We start from the raw sequence: 19,312 nt of genomic DNA, 5'->3' as shown, positions 1-19,312 counted from the left end.
TGGGTTGAAGTTTGATAGCTTGCAACATTTGATGCATCTGTGTGGTCTAGAGAAATGTGGAGAAAATCTTAGAACTTTTATTGGGGATTGGTCACTTACACAGTCAGGTAAAATGTCAGGACTGTGATATTTATGTGGGTCTGAGACTAATATCCAGTCAATAAGTGATCCAGAGTTGTGCGATTTATTAGTGTGGGTGGGTGTAGAGATAAGTTGAGTAAAGCCATGAAGTTAATACATAAAGTGGAGTTAGTTGAGGAGAGGGATAGCCAATTTATATTGACATCCCTTAGGGGGATGATTTCATTATGAATGTGTTGTGTATGCCAGGAGAGTATGTTGTCAGCAGGGGATATATTAATGGGTGCAGCAGTAATTGTAATATGATTATTAAGTTTGAGGTTGGCAATTAGAAGTTCAGCCGGTAGAAAGGGTGGGATTGTTTTTTTCTAGAGATGAGTGCATAAGATGGTTAGAGTAGACAATGGCTACTCCTCCCCCTTTTTTATTTTGACGATCTAGTCAAAGTATGTTATACCCAGGAGGAAGAAAGTCATTACCAGAGTTGATAGATTTTAGCCATGTTTCACTGAGGTAATAATATCTGGGGAGTGAGTAGACATCCAGCATGGAATTCACTATTGTTGCTTAGCACACTTCTAATATTCATTGAAAAAAAGATAATGTGGTTTTTTTTGGGAGGATTTAGTGTTCAGTGTCAGGGTCATTTGAATTTTTGACAGGGGGGAGAGAGTTTGGACCTAGATTTGATGAATATCACCTGATAGTAGTAGAGTTTTATGAGGATGTTGTTATAGAGAGCAGGATAGTTATGGAACTAATTTATTTTGCTCTTTAGACAATTTTGCTTTTTGGAGAATTTGTGGGGGAAGGAAGAATTTTAATTTTGGGGAGAAGAGTATTTGTAAGAAAGATGGAAGGGGAGATTGCGAATAAGTGAAGTGTTTGTGGAAAGGCATTTAGCTGAGTGAGAGTTGTAGATGGATTTACTGGTGTTATATGGATATTATAAGAGGTTAGATGGCAAAGTAGAAGTAAAGGAGGGATGTAGAGGAAAGTTAAAAGCATGTTCGTTGGAGGCTATGAGGTAGGTCAGTAGTTGTAACCAAGAGAGACCGAAGTAAAGTGTATAGAGAATAGTGTTAGTAGAAACTGTAAATCTGAGAAGGGATGGCTGAAGTAGAAGGAAATGAAATATGTGACTTAGTGATCACAGACCTGATGATTTTTTAGGTAGGAGTTATACCTAGTTGGGTTGGACTAGAGGACGGGGAGGAGTAAGAGGAGAGGGGAAAATGAGAGATTAGGTATAAATTAAATGAATGATATAGGGAGTGGGTGGGAATGGGGGTAGGGTAGGGCAGCGGAGTGAGCCCAAGTGTAGCAAAGGATGAATGGAGCAGGCTGGCCCTGGCCCCTTCTGTTATCTCTTAAAGAAAAAAAAAAGTCAGTCAGAAAGGCAAGATGAATAAAAATGTAAATAGTAGAAATAGTAGTGAGGATTGTATGACACAGTTACTAGAACTATGTGCAGAGTTAAAAGTAGTGTTAAAGTAACAGGAAAGAAATTATGTGAGCTAGAGAGGAGCAGGGAGAGGGGTACTGACAGAGACAATAGTAAGAGAAAGGAAAGGAGGATGAAGAGATTAGTAGATATTTATGTAGAATAGCAAGAGAAAAGTAAGTGGATACAGTCCACTAGGGAGCTATAATACATTTCTAGAGGGGTGATTGAGAAGCAGAAAAGGAGCTATGCAGTTAGAGAACGAAATAGCTAGAGGGGAGATCTAGGTTGAAAGTATTTGAGAAACTGAGAGGTGATGTTGGAAGGAGCCATGAAACCAGAGACCAGGGATAAAATACAGGAATAGAGACAAGGTCATTTACACTTACATTTCAAGTTAGCGGTCAGGGATCCTAGGTAGTAGGACCAAACTTCCACCGAGAGGGATAGATTTTTTTTTCTAGGGTCAACTTCGTCTTAAAACGCACTGGCAGGACCATGAAGAAAGTGGATTCAGTTTTGAGGTATGGAAAAATAGGTTGATACTTATAGCTGTGAGAGAGAGAGGAAGTCAGAACTTATGACAGAAAGCAGTGTTCCATCAGGCAACTCTGATTAAGACATTCTAAACAGAAACTAGTGATAGCTTACACTTAAATACAGTCCATATAGGAGATGTACAGATAGTTACTTGAACTGATACAACACAGTGTAATAAATAGTCTGGCATTTTTAGAGCTAGGTAGCAACACCAATTAGTATTAGCAGACTTGGGCCCTAAGGTAGTGAAATTGGCTAGGTTGGACTGAAACAGTAGACAGAGACAGCCTTGCTGAGGTTAAATAAATCAAGTAGAAGGGCCTCTGGCAATTTAAAAGGGATATTTCACTATACTTTAGATCGAAATAGGGGCAGAGAAGTTAGAGAAAGTAATTAGCTGTATGCATAGTATACAGGGCCCATAATGTTATTAAATACCTCCATCTAGTGGCCATACATGTTAATAGCCAAGTACTAATACCTTTGTAATAAAGCAAATGGGCAACATTTTAAATCTTAATAAGATTTCCTGCTGGAGTTTCGTTCCAAAGCTAATAGAGAATGCAGGAATTAGACGTACTGTAAGGTATTTTAACCTTCTGCTATTAGCCAGTTGTTAAAGCCAATTGTTCTAATGTTAATAGCAAGGTACCAATACATTCGTATCATAGCAAATGGGAACATTTTAAATCTTAAGAGTCCCTGCTGAAGTTCCATTCCCAATGTTAAGAGAGAAAACAATAAGTACTGTAAGGTATTTGAACCTTCTTATGAATTTAAAAACTATTTGCTGTTAGCCAGCTTCATGTTAATGTTAGCACAGCAATTTTGTGTTAAACAATAGAGACGGACGAGATTGAATTTCCTAATGTTTCAAAATCCTTAGGTAACAAATTGGTGAGGTGTCCATGCTCTTAACAAAGGAAATGAGGTCAAGGTAGTCAGTTTTCTTGGCTGGTACGACCGAGGTATAAAACAACCACCAACCGTAACTATAACAAGTTCAGAGAAACATTGCATACAATAATAGCTTGGGGATCAATAGCCATTATAACAGACGGGATTACAATTATGCAATCAGTGAGCACATACCAGTTGTATACCTAGCCTGTATCTCTTAGTAGCTAAGCAGCCGAGGGGTACGGCAGTAACAACAATAACAGCAGTTGCTAAATTTTAGTACAAAAACAGTGTTTAGCAGAGAGTAATAATTTCAAATCACAGCTTAATACGATTACAGTTTATCCAGAGAAAAAGTCATTGCACCATAGTTACAGAAACAAATGTTCACATGTGTAGTAAGAAATAAGTAGAGATTTTTGCGAATAATAAACTAAGTTAATAGCTGCATAATCAGTAATACTGTGTCACCTGCAGAAACACGCCCCAGTAGCAGATCAAGCCCCAAAGTTCGATAGAGTTTTCAGCATCTGATGTACCTGAGCGGTTTTACTGGTCTAGGAATTCAGCTTGGTGTTCATACATCACCCTGGACCAATTTGTGGGAGATAGAGGGATACAAGAGGAGAAAAGGGAAGGCGCTAAACCAGGAGATAGTTTTTAAATGGCACAAGGAATCATGGGACTAGCTGGGAGAGCAGGAAAAGACAGTGTGGGAAAGAAAAAGATCAGGTAGACAGGTAGGGAGAGCAGATATAATTGGCAACTGTATGAGAGGGGAGGGGGGAGGGAGAAATGGCTAGCCCCTGGCCCCTTGTGTATCTCTTGAAGAAAAAAAGTCAGTCAGAAAGGTAAGACAAATGAAAATGTTAATAGTAGAAATAGCAGTGAGGATTGTATATCAGAGTTGCTAGAGCTATGTGCAGAGTTAACAGCACCATTAAAGTAATAGTAAATAAGTAATGGTAGCTAGAGAGTATCATAGAGGAGCAGGGAGAGAGGGGAACTGAAAGAGAATAGTAAGAGAAAGGAAAGGAGGATGAAGAGATGAGTAGGTATCTCTGTCTAGAATAGCAAAGGAAAAGTAAGCGGTTAGGGTCCACTAGGGAGCTGTAATATGTTTCTAGAGGCGTAATTGAGAAGAAGGAAAGTAGGTATGTAGTTGGAGAATGAAATAGCTAGAAGAGAGATATAGGCTGAAAGCATTTGAGAAAGTGAGATGTGATGTACAAAGGGGCCATGAAGACAGAGACTGGGGATAAAATACACGAATAAAGAGACAAGCATAGTTACACATACATTCCAAGTTAGCGGTCAAGAATCCTAGGTAGTAGGTCCAGACTTCCACCGGGAGGGATAGATTTTTCCTAGGGTCAGCTTTGTCTTGAAACCCACTGGTAGGACCATGAAGAAAGTGGATTCAGTTTTGAGGTATTATTCCTGAGTGGTTTTACCGGTCCCGGAATTTAGCTCGGCACTCTTACATCAACCTGGACCAATTCGTGGGAGATAGAGAGATACAAGAACCAGTGTCTCCTTTGAGCTCAGTGGATTTACCATTGATCTGGGCAGTAGAAAACATTTAATTCTTTGCTAGCAAATCTACTGCATCAACCTTTTCACCATTTACTGATATACCGATATACCATCTACGTAGAAAGTAGGGTTGCAGGTCTCTATATGATCAACCTGCTTTTTTAAGTGACCCTTCTTTATAACTGTGTGAGGTTTACTTGATTTGCAAAACTTTTGAAAATGGTTCTGTTTTTTACACTTGTAGTATTGCTGACCAAATGCTAAGCACTTTTCTCTTTTAGACTCGTGATTGGCACCACAATTGCGACAGTTAACAATAAAGCTTGATTTGTTTTTTGCTGACTCATCCTTGTACTGCACTGAGCATGTCCTCCTCACTGAGCTAGTCTTAGAACTTGCTGGAAAACTATGGGTTTTACCTGCCACGTACTTAGGCCTGCTTCTGCTAGCCATGTGTTGCATGGTGTCTACATTTGCTTTGGAGCCTGTTGAAACCAAGTGTGCCTCTTTGTAACTATAGCTTCAGTCAGTTATGCCAAAACACAGAACTTTGCCAAAAAACATGCAGTCGCCTTGCTTTATTTACACTTCATGCGCCCTTTTGCCCTTTATTATATTCATTTTGCTCATTTAATCTCTTTTCATGCCCATTATACTTTTCTTGTGCTCGTTGTACTCTAAACATGCTCATTTTGCAATTCTGAGGTAATCCTCAACCCCTTATGTGCTTTTCTGATAATTATTTTATCAAATATCTTCATTTTAAACATTTTGTGTAATTAACCATTTTGTGCATCTCACTTGCTTAATAATGCTTCCTGTGCCATTGTAATTCTCCATTTTATCTTTTTTAATAAATTGTTCATGCAAGTTTTCATTACCTTTGGTTTATTTCTGTACTTTTTTTGTACTCTGTTCACTTAGTTCACCTTCAGTGTTAACTCTGCACCTCATAGCGTTGAAAAGCAGTCTGTGGAATTCCCGTTCGAGCACCATGCCGCTCATCTGGTCGGATAAAACAGACAAATATTTGTGGGTTCTGTTCAAGCAGCTTTATTATGTACAAACACATCAGGATTGAGGCTTAATAATTTTAACTTAGATAAACATAAACTATTTCACACACCCATATATGCTCACTCTGTGGTTGCACTCTCAAAATGGCACGGAAGCTAGCACGTGTTTGCTATTTATATGCACGTGCTGTCCTTGAGATACATCTTAATGGTACAACACACACACTATTCTGCAGTATTTAAGTCATTTATTCTGATGCATTTGTTACTGCCTGTTAGTTGCCTAATTAAATTGTAAATGATACACAACGTCTCTTCGTTTTGGTCCAAGGTTTTGGGCTTCAGGCCAGTTATTTTACATTAAGAAGGTTTGCGGTCTACACTCTTGTGGGAGGAGAGGGTGGCCTCTGCCCTTCTAATCTGGAAATTACCAGGTGCCTGTTGTTCTAAGTGTCTTTGTTCCAGTTTAAGCACTTGGGTTCCAAACCAGTTATTTTACATTAGGAGGATTTGTGGTCAAAACTCTTGTAGCAGAAGAGGATAACCTACACTCTTCCAAACTGGGAATTGCTGGTTGAAGGCTCATTGTGTCTGATATTCTGAAAGTGTCTTAGTTGTGTTTAAGCATTTGGACTCCAAACCAGTTATTTTACAGTGGGAGAGTTGTGGTGAGAGAGTGTTGAACTGGGAATTGCTGGTGAAGGCCTATTGTCCCTGCTATTCTAAGTATCTTTATTCTGCTTTAAGCACTTGGGTTCCAAACCAGTTACTTTAAATTGAGAGGATTCATGGTCTAAACTCTTGTGGCAGGAGAGGATAAGCCTACACCCTTCTAAGCTGGAAATTGCTGGGTGATGGCCTCTTGTGTGTGTCTTATGAAGTTTCTTAGTTCTTAAGGACCAGGGCTCTAAAACCAGTTGTTTTACGTAAGGAATGTTTGTGGTCTAGACTCTTGTGGTGGGAGACTGTGGCCTACACCCTTCTAAGCTGTGAATTGCTGGTGAATTCCTGCTTTATTTAATTTTTTTGCTGCTGTGACTGATTATATTTACTTAAAATTTTTAGTAGTTGTGCACTAACACCAGCTCTTCACTGAGATACTAAATGATCTGAGGCTTTGGATCTAAACCTTGTCATCACAATAAAGAAAACATGCTGGAGGGATAGGTTCCTGACCCAGAGACTCCCCAGACTCTGGAATAGATTGCCCATACATGTCAAGCAGAGCGCCTCTTTGGACCTCTTCAGGAGGAACCTTGTCGATTGGATGGGAGAAAGGAAATTCACCCCAGGGATCACGTCAGTCGCCCTGCTAGACAGGGGTCCAGGAAAGTAAATAATGTGGGAAGAAATAGCCAGGGAATTGTTATGGCTAGGCTTGTATAGGCCCTAGGGCTGATAGCCTAGTACCAACCTATGAACCAACCTATGAGGCATCTTTTGGTTCCAACTAAACTATAAGTGGCTCCTTTTTCTTTTATATTGCATGTTTAATTTGTATTTGCATTCTTGAATTGTCTGAACTGTTTTTTTGCCACATTTTACTGTGTGCTGTACTAGTTTAGCTGTAGCATAGCCCAGTTCCAGGTTTGCTGAGTCTGGGTCTGTTTTGTAACTTTTGAGCATCAAATTCAAGCCATCCTTGTAGATGAGGGCCCGTTTGGACCCTTGTGGGAGGAGAGTCTTGGCTGGGTCCCATCTTATCAAGGGTGATTGGAGTAGTGCTCAGAGAGAGCATCTTTATTGGCTAGTTTGAGTTAAAAGGATTATCTCTTGTTTTGTTCAAGGCCAGTGTTTGCACTTGCCTGTGTGTAGCACACCACCGTGCACTGCCACATAACGGTGATCACCGCTGGTGGTTTAGACGGAAACATATTGCTTGTTAAATTTTCCCTTAGCACTTAACTTGTGGTCCTCCAGAGGTTTTTTGCAGCCCTGCTCTACTATCAGGTGGAACACTAAGCCTAACCTCAGAGGTACCAACACACCTCTCACCCACTAGCCATTCCTAAGAGTGACCTCTTTTCCTGACCATATAAATTTATGTAACACTATGGATGGACAATTTCCCACAGTTTCCCTAGACAACTTGGTCGATGTGGGCATTCTGAGGCAGTGTAACAACTGTCTCATTTTCACTAACAACCCTTTACTCCTATTCCACACAAACTCAACATGTGAGAGATGCAACTATATTAAGAATCTTGAATCCATGCTCTCGCACACACCAGTTATTATATATGACAATGAGCGGGTTGTCAGCATGCACACCTCCTACTCCACCCAAACCCATATCACACATGCCTACATATGCGGAGGTCCTAACCAGAAACTTACCTAAACATCAGAGACCTCCCAAACACATACATACGCATGCTACACATAGTACTTCCTCTGCAGTACACAATACACATAATAGCTCATGTATCAGTAGCTCCCCCCTCAAGCCCTTAAGGCAAACCACAAAACCAAACATATTAGTCATAGGTGATTCCATCGTGAGAAACATAGATGTCCCACTCCCCAGGCTAGATCACGGCCAGCTGTCTGTCAGGTGCCAGGATACATCATATCACACATGCACTCAAGCCTCTCAACAACAGGTACTGTTATGACTCCATCCTATTCCATGTTGGTGTAAACGACTTGAGACGTACCTCTCTGGACTATATGAAGAGAGACATGACTGAGCTCTCAAACTATGTGTCGCAGGCAGGTATGCCCCTAGCCTTAAGCAGCATTTTACCGTCTCCCCTAGGATGATGCTTTAATACAAACAGAAACTGATTGTCTTCAATAATCGGCTTAGATTTTGGTCTCATTCTAAGAGAATCCCGTATCTGTCAGCCTGGGATGACATGATTGACAGACCTCGATGCTTTCCCAGAGATGGTCTTCATCTGTCACCACTGGGATTTCGGCTACTGGGTAAGGCTCTTGCCACCCCCATAGTGCCTTTTTTAGGCAGTGTCTCGAGGAGAAAATTCCCGATGTAAAAACTCCATCTAAAAACAACCTCAACGTTATGCTGCTAAACGCTAGGAGTCTTAACAGGAAACTGCACTCAATGGAAGCAGTCCTCACCTTGGAACGCGCAGACATTTGTGCAGTCACAGAGACCTGGTTCAAGGCTGTGGAGAACACTCCAGCCATACTGGGTTACACCTCCTTCCACATGTTCAGACCATAAACTGAAGGCGTGAAAACTAAAGGAGGCGGTTTATCAATTTTCATTAAAGATAAATACACCTCCAGAATGTTCAAACAGCATGATTCCCTGGAGATACTTCAGGGGCAATTAACTATTTCATTGTCAGCTACAGGACTTCCTCCATGAATCAAGACACCCACTCTGCCTATTTGGATCTACTTGAGTCTATCAAGATACATCTAAACACCATGGTTTTGGGTGACTTTAACTACCCATCCATTGACTGGGAAAATTACTCATGCTCAAACTCACTTGACCAAAGGTTCCTGTACTTTAACTGCAGTGCCCTGGACCAGCTGGTTGACACCCCCCACAAGTGTTGCCAGCACCCTAGATCTTGTACTTAACCAGTATTGGGGACCACTGTAGTACCCCCACTGTGAGGTCTTCCTTGGTGAGGTCTGACCACAAATCAGTCTCATTTGAAGTAACTGTCACACCTGACCCCCTCCCCCCTGCCCCCAGCAGCAGCTAAACTAAAATCTTCTCCAAAGCAGATTATAACCTCTTACGTAATGGTATAAATAGCTTCTCTGCTGCTCCTCCTCCCTCAGATGGAGCTAGCAACTATGCCGAGTTCTACACCAATGCTTTCTGCAAACACCTGTATAACTGCATTGATGCAGCTGTACTGGATAGGACCAAAACAAGCTCCTCAAGGAAGAGCATACCTGCCTGGTGGACAACTGCCATTAACAGGTTTTAGAATAAGAGGAAGAAATTGCTATCTAAGAATAAGAGGGAGTGAGTCCTAAACTGGAAACACTCCCTCATCAGCTTAAACAAATGAATAAGACTTCTTGTGAAGTCCTCCAAAGCAAACTACGAATCCATATTAGCTTCTAAAACTAAAGACAACCATAAGGCGTTTTTTAGTTACATCCATAACCTAAAAGGAAAGGCTCATATTTGTGCCAAACTGGTAGTTAATAATACCACATATACTGAACCTGTGGACATAGCTAACCTGTTGGCCAACAGGTTCTGTGAAATCTTCTCTCCCCTGTCCGTGCCACAGATATCCCATGACATCCCTGCCACCTGTCCCCTACCTTGTATTTCTAAAGAGCAGGTTATCGCCCTCTAAGGCCAGGGGCACAGTATCTATAGGACACAGTAGCATCCCAGGCTGCCTCCTACATGGGCTGAAACAAAAATTGCAAACACAAGCACTCGCACATACGGATGTGCACGGACCAAACCAGCCAAGGCAGTCAGGGAAAAAACATGGGTTGAAAACTCTAATTTAATTAGGTAGCTCAAAAAACAGACAGCATGCCAGTTTCGGCAACAGCCTTCCTCAGTGCTTTAACACAACCAAGAATACCTAACTCTTAAATAAGCAACATCATTAGCATTCACAAATATTATTGTTTGGATGAAACATTATGACAACTCATTCAGTCCTGGTTTAAACAACCCCCCCCAGCCTAGTAATCCAACCTGATTCTTTATTATTTAATATAGAGTGCCAACCAACTTTAGAAAAATTCCGACCCTGGACCCTATCAATCACAGTAAATGTAAACCTGGCTGTTTTATGAACTAAGGTGTGCTTGAACAAAGCATTTGTAGCTCTCCTGTTCCTGACCTCACTGAAGTGTTCAGAAATCCAAAGCCTCAATGTTCTGGACGTTTGTCCTACATAAAACGCCGAGCAAGAACAGGTAGCCACATAAACAATCCATTCAGAACTACAATTCCCAAAACATAAAATGTCATAGACCTTGGGAGTATTAGAGCTGGTGAAAGTCTTGGTTTTAAATATGTGGGGACATGCAGAACAATGTCCACAAGGTACACAACCCCTAACATTCTTCCCATATATAGTGGATTGTTGAAGTGAAGACGGAACCTTGCATTTCTAATGACTGAAATGAGACCCCAAAGTGGGTCCCCTGCGAAAAGAAAAAGAACATGTAGAAGACAGAATTCCATTGAGCTTGACATTGGCTTTTAAGATGTCCCAATGCTGGTTAATAACCTGTTTGAAGCTTTGAAAATTTCAATCAAAAGTTGTTACCAATCGGATGGGCTGTTGTCCATCTTTGTCAACATCAGACTGTTTGTATTGTAACAAATTCGATCTGGATTGTTGTGTAGCAAAATCCCTAGCCTGACAGATATTCTCATCCTTATATCCCCTCTGGATGAATCGGTTATGCAGATCTTGTTCATAACAGGCATAGGTGTCCTGTGTAGAACAAATGCGACGCATTCTCAAAAACTGTGACTTGGGTATGTTGTGGATGATGTGTCGGGGGTGGTGACTTTGAGCATGCAGTAGTGTGTTGTACTGAGGGTATTTGCGAAAAACCTTAGTTTTTAGGGTGTGATCTATATCCCTAATAACAGTAACTTCTAGAAACGTGATAGATTCTTTATCGGCACTCAAAGTAAATTGTATGCCCCATTTGTTTTGATTTAGGTATTCCGCAAATTCCTGTAAAAAAAACATATCACCCCTCCACACCATCCAGCAATCATCCAGGTAGCATCGCCAAATGTCAATTTCCCCAAGATATAAATTGTGTGAGGCATCATAAATAAGCTGATGTTCAATATAGCCCATGAACAGATCTGCATAAATGGGGGCAAAAGATGCCCCCATAGCCATACCCTTCACTTGCTAAAACATTTACCAAAAAAAATAAAAACATTTTTGGTCAACATGTGTTCAGTTAAACAAACTAAAAAAGTGTTGAATCCAGGGGGATATATGCTAGGCTGATCCAACCAAAACTGCAAGGCCTCAAGCCCAGCCCAGTGTGGGATGTTGGTATATAATGAGGACATGTCCAAGGTACACATTAGCCATTCCGACTCTAATTGCATATTATCAATAATTTGTAGAAAAGTTGTGGCGTCCTGAATCCTGGCACAAACAAGAGGCAACAGAGACTGTAGATATTTCGCCAAAAAGGCCGACAATGGTTCAGTCAATAAACTACGGCCAGAGACAATGGGTCTCCCGGGGGGGGTTAGACAGATCCTTGTGGATTTTAGGTAAGAGATACAGATATTGTGATCGAGGGTCAGAAACTGTCAAATGATAAACTGTTTTCTTGTTAATAATACCCTCTTCCAAAGGTAGATTAAGAAAGCTATCAATCTCTTTTTTAAACTGTGATGTCGGATCTAATTGCATACCCATATAGAATTGTGCATCTCCCAATTGTCTCTCAGACAAATATTTATCCCAGTCCATAATCACTATTGTCCCTTGGTAATATTGCCAAATCTTGTTGAGCCATCAACTGGTGCATTGCTTGTTGTTTCAAAATGGTTATATTATGATTAATATTCGGCATTAGGGATTTGTTAAAATGAAGATCTTTTAACACACAATCTTTGAAAATACCCACATATTTGTCAACCAGAGGAATAAAGTTGGTCCTATGAAACTGAAAATCAGTAGATCTTTGGGTATTGTCATTATCCCAAAAAAACAGTCTCAGATTGGGGTTTGAATTTTGTGCCTGTTTTTTTTTGTATATGACAATTCACTGGTCAATGATGTTTTGAATTTTTGTCAATTACTGAATCTGAGACTGTTTTTTTGGGATAATGACAATACCCAAAGATCTACTGATTTTCAGTTTCATAGGTCCAACTTTATTCCTCCGGTTGACAAATATGTGGGTATTTTCAAAGATTGTGTGTTAAAAGATCTTAATTTTAACAAATCCCTAATGCCGAATATTAATCATAATCTAACCATTTCGGAACAACAAGCAATGCACCAGTTGATGCCTCAACAAGATTTGGTAATATTACCAGCGGACAAGGGAGGGGCAATAGTGATTATGGACTGGGATAAATATTTGGCTGAGGCTGAGAGACAATTGGGAGATGTACAATTCTATATGGGTATGTCATTAGATCCGACATCACAGTTTAAAAAAAGAGAGTGATAGCTTTCTTAATCTAGCTTTGGAAGAGGGTATTATTAACAAGAAAACCGTCTATCATTTGACAGTTTCTGACCCTCAATCACAATATCTGTATCTCTTACCTAAAATCCACAAGGATCTGTCTAACTCCCCAGGGAGACCCATTGTCTCTGGCCGTGGTTCATTGACTGAACCATTGTCGGCCTTTTTGACGAAATATCTACAGCCTCTGTTGCCTCTTGTTTGTGCTAGGATTCAGGACACCACAAATTTTCTACAAATCATTGATAATATGCAATTAGAGCCGGAATGGCTAATGTGTACCTTGGATGTGTCCTCATTATATACCAACATCCCACACTGGGCTGGGCTTGAGGCCTTGCAGTTTTGGTTGGATCAGGCTAGCATATATCCCCCTGAATTTAACACTTTTTTAGTTTGTTTAACTGAACACGTGTTGACCAAAAATGTTTTTATTTTTTTGGTAAATGTTTTTGGCAAGTGAAAGGTATGGCTATGGGGGCATCTTTTGCCCCCATTTACGCAGATCTGTTCATGGGCTATATTGAACATCAGCTTATTTATGATGCCTCACACGATTTATATCTTGGGGAAATTGAAATTTGGCAACGCTACTTGGATGATTGCTGGATGGTGTGGAGGGGTGATATGTTTTTTTTTACAGGAATTTGTGGAATACCTAAATCAAAACAAATGGGGCATATAATTTACTTTGAGTGCCAATAAAGAATCCGTCACATTTCTAGATGTTACTGTTATTAGGGATATAGATCACACCCTAAAAACTGAGGTTTTTCGCAAATACCCTCAGTACAACACACTACTGCATGCTCAAAGTCACCACCCCCGACACATCATCCGCAATATATCCAGGTCACAATTTTTGAGAATGCGTCGCATTTGTTCTACACAGGACACCTATGCCTGTTATGAATAAGATCTGCATAACCGCTTCATCCAGAGGGGGATATAAGGATGAGAATATCTGTCAGGCTAGGGATTTTGCTACACAACAATCCAGATCAAATTTGTTACAATACAAACATTCTGATGTTGACAAAGATGGACAACAGCCCGTCTGATTGGTAACAACTTTTGATCGAAATTTTCAAAGCTTCAAACAGGTTATTAACCAGCATTGGGACATCCTAAAAGCCAATGTCAAGCTCAATGAAATTCCCTCTTCTACATGTTCTTTTTCTTTTCGCAGGGGACCCACTTTGGGGTCTCATTTCAGTCATTACAAACACAAGGTTCTGCCTTCACTTCAACAATCCACTATATTTGGGAACAAGGTTAGGGGTTGTGTACCTTGTGGATATTGTTCTGCATGCCCCCACATATTTAAAACCAAGACATTCACCAGCTCTAATACTCCCAAGGTCTATGATATTTTATGTTTTGGGAATTGTAGTTTGGAATAGATTGTTTATTTGGCTACCTGTTCTTGTTCTGTATTTTATGTAGGACAAATGTCCAGAACATTGAGGCTTCGGATTTCTGAACACCTCTGTGAGATCAGAAACAGGAGAGCCACAAATGCTTTGTTGGAAATAAATGAATGTGAATTTGATAAAAAAAAAAAAAAAAAAAAAAACATTAGCAAGGGTGTACTGGCAAGGAAGGGGGATTACACTAGCATGTGTTTATATTCCACCTAAAACTAATACAGTGGAGCTTAAGAAAAGTCTGGGAGAAATAAATTAGCTTTCAGCAGAGAATATTACTTGTAGGTGGAGACTGGAATTTAATTTGCAACATTGATGATGTATCTGGTGGGCCTAGTATGGAAAATGTAACAAAAGAGGGTAGCTTTTTGAAGAAATTTATGAAAATATTTGATGTGTAAGATGTGAATTCAGTAGTAAGAGAGAGCTTACTTATTCCCCAAGGTACAAAAACTCAGCTAGGCTAGACAAATTATATTTAGCAGGAACATGTGCATTTAATTGAAAGTTTTGATACACTTCCAATAACTATTTGAGATCATATGCCAGTAATAACTGAACTAAAAATGCAGAGTAATGAAATAAAAATGAGACACTGGTGCTTCCCCACCTATCTGTAAAACAAGAGAGTAATTTAAAGAATGGGTAGTGAAAATTATTCAGGAGTTATTAGTGAAGGTAGAAATTTCTTCAGAAAATATAGCTAGGGAATAGGATAAAATGAAAGTGGAGTTTAAAAATAGGGTAGAAGTAAAGGAAAAAGCGATACGGTTAAGATGTAACAACGGTTAAAGTATTACAGAATAGGGGGAATGTCACAGAACAAGAAGAGGTGCAGCTGCAGAATGCTAAAGAGAAAATAAGGGACTAACTTGAATAATATGCATGAGTTTAGAAAGATTACGTTAAGCAACTTTTTTTTTATAACTCCAGAGCACAAAAGGTTTTAGAACGAAAGGCTCAGACAACAAAAAGTAGAACAGGTTGTTGCTAAGTTTAGGGAGCCTATAACAAGAAAAATAACCAGAGATCATGTAGAGTTATTAGAAGTGTTTTGGAAATTTTATGAAAATCTGTATAAAGCAGAGAATTGCAGAAATTAAGAAAAAGTACAAATGGAAATGTCTATGGAAGAATTAAATATGCCATGGTTATATAAAAGTGACTCTTGCAAATCTTAACAAAAATTGTCTGAATTTAATAAAGTCTGTCTAAGTATCCTTGTGGATTATGGCATTTATGGAGTTGTTTTTGAGAAATACATATCTGGACAACTGTCTCTTTCAAGCAAACAAACACAAAAGGTGAACTGTCTGAGGTTATCGGGTATGCCTGTGTTTACAGAACTTGAGTATCTCTATAATAAACTCTCAGGATATGTATGTGCAGCCCTCTCATACAAAGACCTGCTTAAAGAGTATTCTAGATGCAGCAGTTTGTACCTCTTTCTGGTAAGATGTCAATGAGTCTGCTCTTTCCGTGCATATAAAGCAGGCCATAAAAGATCCTTTTCTGAGGGTTCTGGGATATTTGTCCTCATTTATTCTAATGTTGCCATATGCAAGCTTGCACATAAGGAAGATTCAGTGATCCCCAAGAGTTTTTTGGGACCAACATTGCCAGTTACTGGAACACAGGATTCCTATGATCCAAGCCATCAAGAAGGAGCTTGTCTGATATGTGAAACATGACTCTCAGCCCCTGACTTTTCTTTACCACCCTGGATCTCAGTCAGAAATGATAGATAGATGACTCTGACCTAGCTTAGGGGAGTCGCAAATGAGTCGCATCATAAGTGGTTACTAAACTATCAGCCTACGAGCCATTTTAAGCCTTTCCAAGCTTACCCTGATTTTACCAAAATATTGCTGATGTGTCAGTATACCAAGGAATTTTACAAGCTGCACTATAGGCTTGTACACATGAAGTGTTCACAGGTTGCCCCTGTCCTTTAGGGACATAGGTGTCAAACCAGGGGTGAATTTTCTATTCCTTATCCATCAGTCCAAGTTACATTTGAGTATAGTTAGGAATGAGTTTTGTTTCACATGGATGGGAAGCCTGCTCCAGAGAAGGGGTAAACGCTAAGACGCATACCTGTCCCTATAACTTGTCTTGTTTGTCACAGACAAGGTTTAGGTCCTTAGAATGGATATTTCTGATGCTGTTTGCTTTGCGGATATGCAGCAAATCCTTCAGTGTGGTATCAGAGGATGCCTTGTAGGCTGGACATAGACCACAGTGCAGCAGTCTGTGGGAATCCAAGTTACAGGAATAAGTTTATGAGAAGGTCCTCATAGGACTTGTTTGCCCCCTGTATTCTTTTGTGAAGAACCTTTGTTGTACTCAGTTTCTGGTCTTATGAGAGATGAGTACAGTGAAACAATGACCTCCTTGGTTCTGGATAACATGCAGTTGCCATTACTTGTTAGTTGTGCAGTGTAGAATGATTTTTCTCACCTCAGTAGACATGGTGGTCATAGGTCAGGTTTCTGTCAACATGTATTGACTACTGAGTTTACTTTTAGGGATGTATTATCAATGTGTTAATTTCCAGGGATGGCTCTATTTCCAAAATGTACTGTTATACATTATTTCACACTGAACCATGTCCATGGCTTTGGCACCAGTTGTTTGCTTCAGGCTGTCTTGAAGGGTATCTGTGTCTTTAGGAGATTCGGTAACCATGCCTAGTTTGTAGTTGTTTGCAAACTTAGTCAGACAGAAGCCCTTGATGTTTGCCTAGAATTCAGAGAAGTATATGAAAGGGCAGGCTCCAGAACTGATTCCTGTGGGACTTTGGTAGTAACTGGTCTCATTCTAGGGATGGTGTTCCCTATCCTAAGTTTGTGTCCTGTCAATGAGGCAGCTGTCTATCCATCAAGTGACATACGGATTTATGCTTAATGTATGTTTGCCTTTAGAATTTCCTCTGTTTGTGTCACTTCCAAGATTACAGCCCACATTAATATTTCATGACGGAGGGAAAAAAATATCTAGTAATTCACAGCCAAGCTACATGCATCTGGAGCATGCTGATTTGTCAAAACCTTTATCTTTTTAGGTACTGGTTTTGCACTGATAAGATTGTTGAAGGCTTCATCTGAGCCACTAAGAATGGTTTTATGCTATTTTAATAAAAGCTCCTGATGCATATAATTTGGTTGTGAATTACAGCAAAGGTGTAAACAAAGACAAAACAAATCTCAGCCTCATAACTCCATCCTGGTCAGTTCAAGTTAAGTTCTCCTAGCTAATTCACATGACTCAGGATCTGGGTACTTCTGTACAGTTATTGATTAGGAATAAGGAGAACCATTCAGAATGTCAGGTCCTGGCCATAGTTAACTTAGCAAAACTTAACATAAATAAAATCCTCTTTCTAGAGGAAAAGTCAGTCCAGCTAAGGGTTTAAGCAGAGCTTTATTCAACAGTGGACGAGCCTTCTTGTCTGATTTCAGATTCAAAACTGAGCAGCTTAAATAGTATTATTCTGGGGGGGGGGGGGGGGTACCAGGTCTGCCTAGGCAAGGGGATGTGCCTAGTGTCTCCCTGTTACCTAGTTAGTTATACCATTTTACATGTTACTAGTATTTTTATGTACTGCTGATCACATTGGAATTGCCAATGATCAAAATATTAGGTTGTGTGGAGCTTTGCCTTATGGACTTGCAGATTGACACACAGTAGGATGTGGCTGTGTGTGTCATAATGGATGTTGGTTTTGTTGAGTGTTCCATAGGTTAGTGAGAACACTTTGAGTGTGGTGTTTAGGAGTTTTTTGTGGTTTAGGGAGATTACATTTAAGAGCCTTAGCATACGTGGGTAGTGTCTGGTCCATACTGTGTGAGGTGTGTGTAGTGTGTGTGTGTTACTGACAACCTGTTTGGTATAAGTGCTTGTATGTGACAGCCTTGCCTTCAATGACATTTTATAACTACATCTCTCATGTACTATATGTTTGCTGGAGAATTGTGTGGTGGTTAGTATTAATAAGACAACTGTTGTATTGCCTCAGGATGTCCATATCCATCAGGCTAGCTACAGAGATGGCATGAAGTGCATGTTCATAGCTATGAATCCTTATTAAGTGATCTCCTTGAGGAGATGGTGTTGGAGGGTTATTGGAGGGGGTTACATCTGGCTAGCTTGGTTGCTGTAAGGTTTGTGGATTCTTATCTAGACTGCCTAAGATTAAGCTTGAGGGATGGGTGTTTCTCAGTACACAAACTAGCTGCTCTATGCACAACTGAGTACTGAAAAAGTTTCAGGGGTAGTTATATAGGAAAAAATTCAATTCTAGGTGATTGTGTCAACACAGAGCACTGCTGACAGCCACTGCATGATTAGCAACTTAATGCAAACACTACAATTTTATATGTGCAGGCACAAAAAGTCTCAAAACAAACAAACTAATCCTCAGCCAATCATAGCAACCTTCTCTGGGGTTTCAAACAATGAATCCCAGCTCAGAAGGTATCTTTCTTTTTACCCTGTCCTGCTACAAGAGAGTAGACCAAAGATGATTTAGTGTCAAAACCTCTGTCTGGGTGCCTAAAACACTGAACCTAGCCTGTTACTGAAAAAATATCCTACACTTCAAGCCACCAAAAGATCTCACCCCCTTTGGCTTAAATATTTTTAATGAAAAGTTGACCCTGCCTGTCCTTGATCCTGCTAGTACAGTGAGTCAGAAAAAAAATACTACTTGGAGGCTTTCACTTCAGCCATAGGCATCTTAGAACTTTATTTCCTGAGGTATACACAACCTTACAGATTATTCTACAGGGACAAACTATCTCTTAAGTTTAAATTAATCTTTCATGTTTAAAGTGGTCTCAGACCTTGCAATAAATCAAACCATCCAGCTTTCATTTCATTTCTCCAGTCTAAACACCAGTATCATGAGGAAACCCTATGTACCATGGACTTGCAGAAGTAAATGAGGTACTGCACCAGCATAATTAAGACATTAGACAGTCTTACCACCTCTTTATATCCTTTACGGCAGGAAAATAAGATAGGTCAGTTTCCAAGCAGACTATCTTCAAATGACTATCATTTTTTTTTTCAGATGACCATAATGAGAAAATCCTGGATGGGAAGGGGAGTATACATTTGCCAGGAAGCAGTTATCAGAGCAGTTTTCTTTAAGACTCCATTGCACAAATCATACACCAGGCTCCATTACCACAGAAAACAGTTTGATGGTGAGAGTATGC

The 19,312-nt window shown here is 39.9% G+C and overlaps 1 protein-coding gene across 1 annotated transcript in view; it reads left to right on the top strand.

The window, feature by feature from the left end:
* Positions 1-19,312, top strand: part of LOC122787719 (WD repeat-containing protein 62-like) — a 1,689,893-nt gene that overhangs the window by 1,622,877 nt on the left and 47,704 nt on the right. The window lies entirely within an intron of this gene.

The sequence above is a fragment of the Protopterus annectens genome, chromosome 1.part0, assembly GCF_019279795.1.
Source record: "Protopterus annectens isolate FY-2018-M chromosome 1.part0, PAN1.0, whole genome shotgun sequence".
NCBI lineage: Eukaryota > Metazoa > Chordata > Ceratodontiformes > Protopteridae > Protopterus > Protopterus annectens.
Note: the sequence above shows the minus strand (reverse complement) of the source record. Positions and strands in the feature narration are given on the sequence as shown.